Consider the following 8,711-nt stretch of genomic DNA (forward strand, 5'->3'; position numbering starts at 1 on the left):
GTGTGTGTGTGTGTGTGTGTGTGTGTGTGTGTGTGTGAGTGAGTGTGTGTGTGTGTGTGTGAGTGTCTGAGGAGGGCACATTTAAATTCCAGACCCCTAAAAACACGCCTGGCTTTCACCTGCTGTCACCTTCCCATTCCCTGACAACAGCAGGCGTGCAATTAGACGCTCATGGAAGACGTCCCAATTTACAGCTTTAACATGTCACTGGATTCACTGCACCTCTTTCATGACTGATTACAAATAGTTAAGGCCCTGAGAGCTGAGCTCGACAGATTTTTGTTTGAAACATTCACTTTTCTGAATAGGATGTGTTGGTTTTTATTAGCTTGTTAAGGCCATAGATGAACACTAAACGCTGAATGTGTGAATATGACTTGTTTCATCACACCACTGCTCTGATGCACTAAACACAAATCATTTATTTACATTTGGCATGAAAAAAAAAAGAAAATAATTAATTATATTACATTCTGTGAGGATTATGGACTGGTTTTGTTGTGTCTTCACGCCCCATGTTTTCCGTGTCCCAGTTAATTGACTGATTCCATGCACCTGTGTTCCCCTGATTGCCCTGTGTTTAAAAGTCCCAGTCTGTTCAGTTTGTTTTTGTCGGGTGTTGAATGTTCTTCTTGTGTTCCGTGTCTCCTGTTGGATTATTAAAGACTCTCGTTTTTGTGAAATCTCCACGTCTCCTCATTTCCTCGTTCCCGTGCGCCAGCAGATTGTAACAGAAGACCCGACCAAATACAGTTACCTCTGTTTGTTCCCTCCGTTTTTGTTTCCGTTTTTCCTCAGGGTTTTTTGTTTCCGTCGTTTCTATGGATCCCCTCTCCCGTCCGGAATACCTCCTCCTCCTGCTGGAGCAGGGGGAGAGATCGCTCGAGGGCCATACCAGACTGTTCCTGGTCATCGCTGTTCTAACCAGCTACCCGGACGACGCGCTCTGTGCGTTCTACGAAGATGTTCCGAAGATGGTCCTCGAGCGAATTTCGCCACCTTTGTGGAGTGGACACTTGCGAGAAATGGATCTCCGTTCCCCGCCTGTTCCCAGGAGAATCTCGCCAGTTCCACTCCCGACCCAGTGCCCAGCCCACCATTTGCCCGATGTGCGGAGCGCATGCCCGAGCCCACCGCTGACGGAGAGCCGGAGCCCGCCGCAACCGACAAGCCATAGCCACACAGAGCGACAGTGATGAGGATCGCCGCGGAGCCGGAGCTAAAAATGACGTCAGTCAAGGTGTGTGAGCCGGCAACAACGCCCGTCACGAGGCAGAAAGCCACGGACTGTGTGAGCACGGAGAGGAGCTCCGCCCCCTGCACCGCGGCTGAGGGTGAGCTGTGTATGGCGTGCCGACTGTGCCACACCGAAGAGGAGAGGGCCTGAAGTTCTGGCCTGAAAGCTCGGATGCTCACAAATGCCCACCCTCACACCCACTCCTGCCTCCTCCTCCGCTGTCATCTGGCAGCCCCTCTGCTCGCCCTCAGCCCACCATCTATGCGGTGCGAGCTCCACGGGACTGCCATCCTCTAGCGTCGCCGTGGCTGGAGTTTCCCTTGACTCTGCCTCCAGCCTCTAAACCCCGGACTCCGCCTCGGCCCGTAAACCCATCAGCTCCACCATGGCTCCTAGCTCCCTCCTCTCCGCCGTGGCCTGGCAGACCACTAGCTCCGCCGGGCTCCCGTGTCCCTCCGGCTCCGCCTTGGTCTGGCGTCGACCATCCTGCGCCTCGGGACTCCACTCCTCTGGCCTGGCCTCGTCCCTTCGTCCCTCCGGCTCCGTCAGGCTCCTTCATCCCCTCGGCTCCTCCTCAGTCCTCTGTCGCAGCCTCCCGGATCCACGCCTTCGCGTCGGTCGCCGGCGCCATCTGCTCCGTCTAGGACCTCCGGATCCTCCCCGTCGCCCTGCCTCATCGGCTCTCCACCTTGGGCTCCTCCGCCACCTGCTCCGCCGCCGTTGGTCGGCCCCCTGGAGTCGGTGGCCATTCCTCCTCCATGGCTCCTCCCTCTGTCGGCTCCACCTTAGGCCGTTGTTATGGCTGTGGCCTGGGTCCTGCTGTGCACTTCCTGCTCCGGGCCCCTCCTGTTTCCTCCTGGCTCCTCCCTCCATCGTCACCTCCCTGGTCTCCGTCTGCCAGCCCCCTCCCGGGTGTCCGTCCTCCTCCTGAGCCGTCTGCCAAGTTCCCACCCGTGTCCCCCCCTCTGTTGTTCTATGGCGCGAGGACGCGCCTTCCAGGAGGGGGGCGATATGTCAGGATTATGGACAGGTTTTGTTGTGTTTTCCCTCCCCATGTGTTCCGTGTCCCAGTTAATTGACTGATTCCATGCATCTGTGTTCCCCTGATTGCACTGTGTTTAAAAGTCCCAGTCTGTTCAGTGTGTTTTTGTCGGGTCTTGAATGTCTTCCTTGTGTTCCGTGTCTCCTGTTGGATTATTAAAGACTCTTGTTTTTGTGAAATCTCCACGTCTCCTCGTTTCCTCGTTCCCGTGTGCCAGCGGATAGTGACACATTCAATGTTAAAAACATAATTATATAAGCACTCTAAATTCTCTGATCGGCTGGATCACATTTGCAAAATGTCAGTAAAAAAACACACCGCACAACTTTACAGTTAGAATAATGAAAAAAAAAAGAAATAAATACAATATATTTTATATGCAGAAAATTAATACTACTATATTAATAAATACTAAAAATAAATATTAATAAAACACTAACAAAAATAAATAACCTATTCTATCCTAAAAATCTATTGTTTTCTAAATCATCCCTCCAGTGTTATGCATTAAATCAGCAGTTGAGTACTGAAACATGACTGAATCTGCTCATACATTCACGTGTGAGTTTGAGGTATAATCATAATCAGGTGACAGTATACGTGGTCCGCTGCCGTGTTCAGAGTATTTCTGTGTCCATATGAGCGTTCAGTCTGTACTGCGTGACATTTGGTGAGATGAAGGGTTTCTCCTGTCGACTGTAATCTCTCTGCAGACAAAGCCTGCCTTCACAGATCCCTCTCCTCCTCTTCCTCAGACCGCTGCGAACACTGCAGCCACTGTGTGCTAGCGACAGCACAAAGACCACATCAGAGCACAATCTGAGGAATCCAGGCAGCAGTGACAGATGAAACCCCGCTGAACTCTGGGAAATGCAGTTGAGGGCTGTTTGATGGAGCAGAATTCATCAGATCCATCCTTAGCTGCTTCACAGCTAACTCACATGCAGTGTTGGTGAGTAACTTACATGTAATGGAATTACATAATTTAATTACTAAATGAAAATCAGTTACAGTTACTAAGAAAAATTGTGTAATTAAATTACATGAAAATGTGAAATGTGACAAAGGGGGTTACATGTGAATATTTTCACACACATATAGATTTGATTGACTACTTTCCCAAATTGTACTGACTGCTTTAAAATATGAGACACCAATGTCTCAGGAGTTTAGGACACATGCTTATTCCATAACTGTTTTATTTCCTATTTGGGTTTATGTATATTCTTTTTTTTTTTTCAAGGCATTGTTAGATGCCAGTGTTTCCTGTCATAGCTGTGCAAAGGTTTGATTTAAAATCTATTGAACTATCTTCTGTTTTTAAATCAGTATTTAACCTGAAAACAATCTCAAAGTAGTGCTGAAGTCTGATTTTGTGGTGACTGTGCTTTTCAATGAAATTATTATAATCTTAATTCAAGTGATGAAGGATTTTGAAAGTCTGACGGTAATCAGTGTTGTTTAGAAAAGTTAGAAAAGTAATAAAAAAGTTATCAAATGTAATCAGTTACATTACTATAATAAAGTAATTGAAATAGTTACACTACTTATTACATTTTAAATAGGGTAACTTGTAATCTGTAACCTATTACATTTCCAAAGTAACCTTCGCAACACTGCTCACATGTTAGCATAACAGTCCATTCACATCAAGTATGATAACTATAACAATATTTATAACTATAGTGCTTTAAAAATCATTCTGATGACATGAGGATATGAGTCCACAGCACAATGATAACAACAGAGGAACGATATGGTTGGAAACACTTTCAGAGCGATATTTCTTTCCAGCAGATGAATGATCAAAACACTGACAGCCAATCAAAATTCATCCAACTTTAAAGAGCTCGAGCATTTAAAGCGACAAATGACAAAACTGCAGAGCGACGCATAATGATATCGTCCGACCTAAAAATGCATTCTATAATGATTTTGTTTATGTGCACGGGCTGATACGACAGTCGTCTCATGTTAATACTGACACCTAGTGGTGTGGATGCAGAATCACACAAGCTTTCAGTTATACCGTCATGCAGATGCACACGATCCAGTGTAGACTGATTTATCCTGTGAGTTGTATGTTACTGAGTGAGTAATATGAACTGGTCATGTTGGTTGTTGTGAGGTGAGCTGCTTCTTCACCGTGAAATAAGCAGCTTTTATTGAGCTACTGATGTGACTGGATCTCATGTGGGGGATTTAAAAATGTTCTTGACTGTTCAGAAAACGTGTACGTGCATGATATAAAGCTTATTTTATCAAAAGGGCTATTCATTACGTGTACAGCTGTTTAAATGAGGGAAAATTACTGTTTTCATCTTTAATGCTGATAATCAAATGTCTGAGTAGCGAGTGTTCAAGAGGCCTGAACTGAGAAACAAGCAATGGTATTTTAGTGCTGCAGAAGAGCTTTAACTGAACATGAAAACTGTTGATACTCTGCTGGTTTATCTGCCGGTTGAACTCACTGACCTGTTTGTGTGTGTGTCCCCTTGTGGGGCTTTTTTTTTTTTTTTGGCCCCCATAAGGAAAACAGTGTATAAATCATACAGAATGAAGTTTTTTTTTTAGAATTTTAAAATGACCTGTAGTTTTGTGTGAGGGGTAGGGTTAGGGTAATAGGATAGAAAATACAGACTGTACAGTAGAAAAACCATTACACCTATAGAATGAACCCATAATGATAGGAATACCAGTGTGTGTGTGTGTGTGTGTGTGTGTGTGTGTACCTACTTAACCATATTTTGGGAACACATTTGTACCCAAAAGTGAGCTAAACCTGACAAAATTTCCAAATACCTCCCTTTGGGGACATCCTCATTTGTAAAACTGGTATAAAAATAAAGTAAGCAAAGTTTTTTTTAAATTGTAAAAATGCACAAAGTTTCCTGTGAGGGGTAGGTTTAGGTGTAGGGTTGGTGTAGGGTGTGTAAAGCAAGCTGCTGCTGCAGGGGCCGAGGAGAGAAAGAGCGGCCGGAGGGGTGTTAGCGGGTCAGACCGGACCCAAACACTGGGCTTTCTTCTCCTGTCCACTCGTCAGCCCTTTATACCAGCAGATCTGGGTCAGAGGTCACATTCCTTCGGCATCACATCATTCAGACACACCCCTGTCCTGCGACACCACAGCACTGATCAGTGTGTTTGAACGTGTGAGTTAAAAGTGGAGCTGAATGAAATGTGTTTGGATGAGCAAAACTCTACTCCATAAAGACAGACTGCTACTGAGGTGCTCTGCGGCGTTTTAGTGTGTTGCTATGCAGTTGCTAGGGTAAATGGGAGCAATAATATTCTTGCCTTAGAAAACACTGCTACGTGTAACAGTTGGATTCCGGGATATAAAAACTCCACTGAGGAATTGATCTTTAAAGTTAGATTCAAGATTCAAAATTTCTTTATTGTCACTATGCAAGTATAGTGAAATTTGAGCAATCCTAACAGTGCAGTCACATGTAACTTAAACATCTGTAATACAAAAAAAAGTAATAATAATAATAAAGTATGTTATTACTACACAATACAAGACAAACAATACACAAGCCAATGCAAACAAGGCGATAGTGCAAAGTTAAGCCTTATCTGCAATACAGTCAGCGATAAATGGTATGCTGTTTAACAATACAATACAAAGACAGTACAAACAAGGCGATAGTGCAAATTTAAGCCTTATTAAATATCATATTGCACACATTCACCTATTATGCCCCTTTTTACAAGATGTAATATTGGTCTTGGGCGCGAACCAATAAAGTGCGGCGATGCTCAATTAAAATGCTTCGATAATGTACACACACAAATACAGTTAAAACACTATAACGACATGACATTCACAAAGCAGTCTGGAATTAAATGATTTGTGGAGACATAAACGTATTTAGGTAGATTTTGATGCGCATTGCCTTGAAAAACTGTGGGTGTCCTTCACACCCCTCCATTACTCGCTGCCAAGCAGAGGGGAAAGTCTTGAGATGTGCATCGAGTTTTTTGTAAGGAATGTCGTGTGGAACAAGACGTGAAGCTTGAATTGGCTGCTTCTATTCTGCGTTGGGAGCTGAGCCATTTGGCTTTGGGAAAACCAGTTGCAAAATCTGAAAAAAAATGGAGAAGTTCCTATTGCATTACAACTAAAGAGAGAAGAAAATGACAGATTTTCCCTTCAGTGACCCGTCTGTTTGTTTAGAAACAGGGAAGTGTGCAGGATGTTCCTCTGATGATCGATCTCGTGTTTATATGAAACGGCTGATCTGGTGCTTTTTGTTATGCATGACAGAGTCTGACTCAAATGACACAGTTGTTTAGCAAAAGCTTCAGCTCGCAGGCTGTTGGAGTGTGTGTGTGTGTGTGTGTGTCTGGGCTGTTAGCTACAGTCTTTCATGTCAGGACAAGTAAACAGGAACCCCGGGGCCGGTCTGTGGTCAGACGTGGAAACCAGGCCACTGTAACCACTAGTGAGGAAGGAAGAGGTAGAGAGATACAAACCATGAGCTTGACTCCTTATTGATCCATTATGAGTTCCCACCAGCTTTTCTGTCTGTCCCACGCTCTAACATTGTCCTTTCTTTCTGTACTGAAGAGGATTCGAACAGACAGTGTGCAAACAACTGGGATGTCGGGTCTTTCAGCGATCCAGAACGAATGAATGAATGTCTGCAGCCAAGCCAGTTCTGTCCGTCATCCAGCAAAGATGAACGCACTTGAATCAGGAGCGTCAAACCCGCTTAAACATCACTGCATTATTGCCTTCTTAATTATGGCTGGATTCATGAAATACAATTCTTATTATATTACTTAAGAAAAAAAGTTAAGAATATTATGAATTCCCCCCCAAAAAACATTTCTTAATAATGTTCTTAGCTTTATCTTCTTACCATTGTTCTTAAAGGAATAATTGACCCAAAAATTAAAGTTTGCTGAAAATGCGTTCATCCTCAGGCCATCCAAGAGGCAGATGACTTTGATTCTTCTGTTCCCCTGAAGAAATAAACTCATCTACAATCAAATCCAATCATTTCTAGATCAAATTTCTAAATAGCGTTGTTCTTAATAGGATTTTCATGATTCCGACGTCTAAAGTCTAGAATCAGCTCTGTGCTGCTGTTCTGTTCTTCTTTCTGTTGGACTGGCATGTAAAGAGACCCAGACTGCTGTTAGTCTGTCTCATTGCAGTCATATTAAAATGTCCCACACTGCCGCAGGACACACGCTGATAATACGTTTAAACTGTTCTTGCATAAACAAGTCCCTTCAGTACATGGTTATCCAGTTGTATTAGCCTGTAACACGTCCCCGTTTCCTCTTTAATGCTTGCTTTGTGAATCTGTGGTTTTGTCAGCGTCTCTCCTGCAGCATCCAACCATCTCACACTTTTGATCTAATCCTTCAAACAGGTTTGCAAAAAGCTCTGAAGTTCAGTTTGATTCATTCGCACAGAATTCTCTCATGCACTGTATCGTTTGCAGTGGTTTCTTGCACTGTAATGGGATGCTTTATAAGACAGAAACAAATATAGCACTGGATGAGGTGATATTTACCTGCAGTCCATTGTATAAATCAGAACTTGCCAATAGCTATGTTTCCATCCACCGATTTTTATGCACATTTTGGAATATCGCATAAAAAAACGTTGGATGAAAACGCCAAGATGTGCATAAATTCTAAAAATGCGCATACAAATCTTATGCGCACATTTGAGTAGGATACACTTTATATACGATAAGAAAAAATGTGCATAAACTATGATGGAAACACATTTACCGAATACATTCCTCCATGCGCATTGAAAAATCATGTGACTTTGTGCTATGAGAACTTGACTAACCAGCGGACTGATCTCGTTCACAGAAATGCCTGAGCAAAGTGTGTCGTCAAAGTATTTCTGTATAATTGTCTTACATGACTGTGTTCCCAAATAACAGGCAAATCCGCCTCCAAAAGCAATGACCGCATTTATTGTGTTTCGTCTGCTCGCTCCGAGCTGCAAGTCAATTTATCATGCATGAAAATTATTATATTCAGTGGCTTCTCCTAGTTTCCGCAGAGATATTTCATGCCAGTTTATCAGGAAGTGACGATTTTGTTCTCTTTGACTCGTTGGATGGAAACGGTGCTTTATTCGCAAATGTTTTATGCGATATCCCAGTTTTGCGCATAAGTTAAATTCTAATCTTTGGATGGAAACATAGCTAATGTCTTCTATTGGAAGAGCAGCTCTTCAATATGCCTTCAGCTTGTGAACATTCATTCAAAACAGTATCAAAAAATCAACCTTAAAATACGGAGACAATATTTCTGATGGTAGCCTGCGCTCCAGTAAAGGCTAGAAAAACTCCTGCACATGATAACACAAACTTCATCATGCAAGACACACCAAGTCAGTGCTCATGACAGAATGTGCTGTAATGGACCTGTGAAGTCTGTGACTCTTTCCCCATT

The 8,711-nt window shown here is 43.4% G+C and overlaps 1 long non-coding RNA gene across 1 annotated transcript in view; it reads left to right on the forward strand.

Annotated features, from left to right (window-relative positions):
- The window catches only part of LOC107693565 (uncharacterized), a 75,065-nt gene that overhangs the window by 58,054 nt on the left and 8,300 nt on the right, over positions 1-8,711 (forward strand). The window contains exon 3 of the long non-coding RNA XR_001634770.1: positions 3,035-3,231. This is a non-coding gene — a long non-coding RNA (uncharacterized LOC107693565). The remainder of the gene's footprint in view (positions 1-3,034; positions 3,232-8,711) is intronic.

The sequence above is a fragment of the Sinocyclocheilus anshuiensis genome, unplaced genomic scaffold (genome assembly GCF_001515605.1).
Source record: "Sinocyclocheilus anshuiensis isolate Anshui unplaced genomic scaffold, SAMN03320099.WGS_v1.1 scaffold1674, whole genome shotgun sequence".
NCBI classification, from domain to species: Eukaryota; Metazoa; Chordata; class Actinopteri; order Cypriniformes; family Cyprinidae; genus Sinocyclocheilus; species Sinocyclocheilus anshuiensis.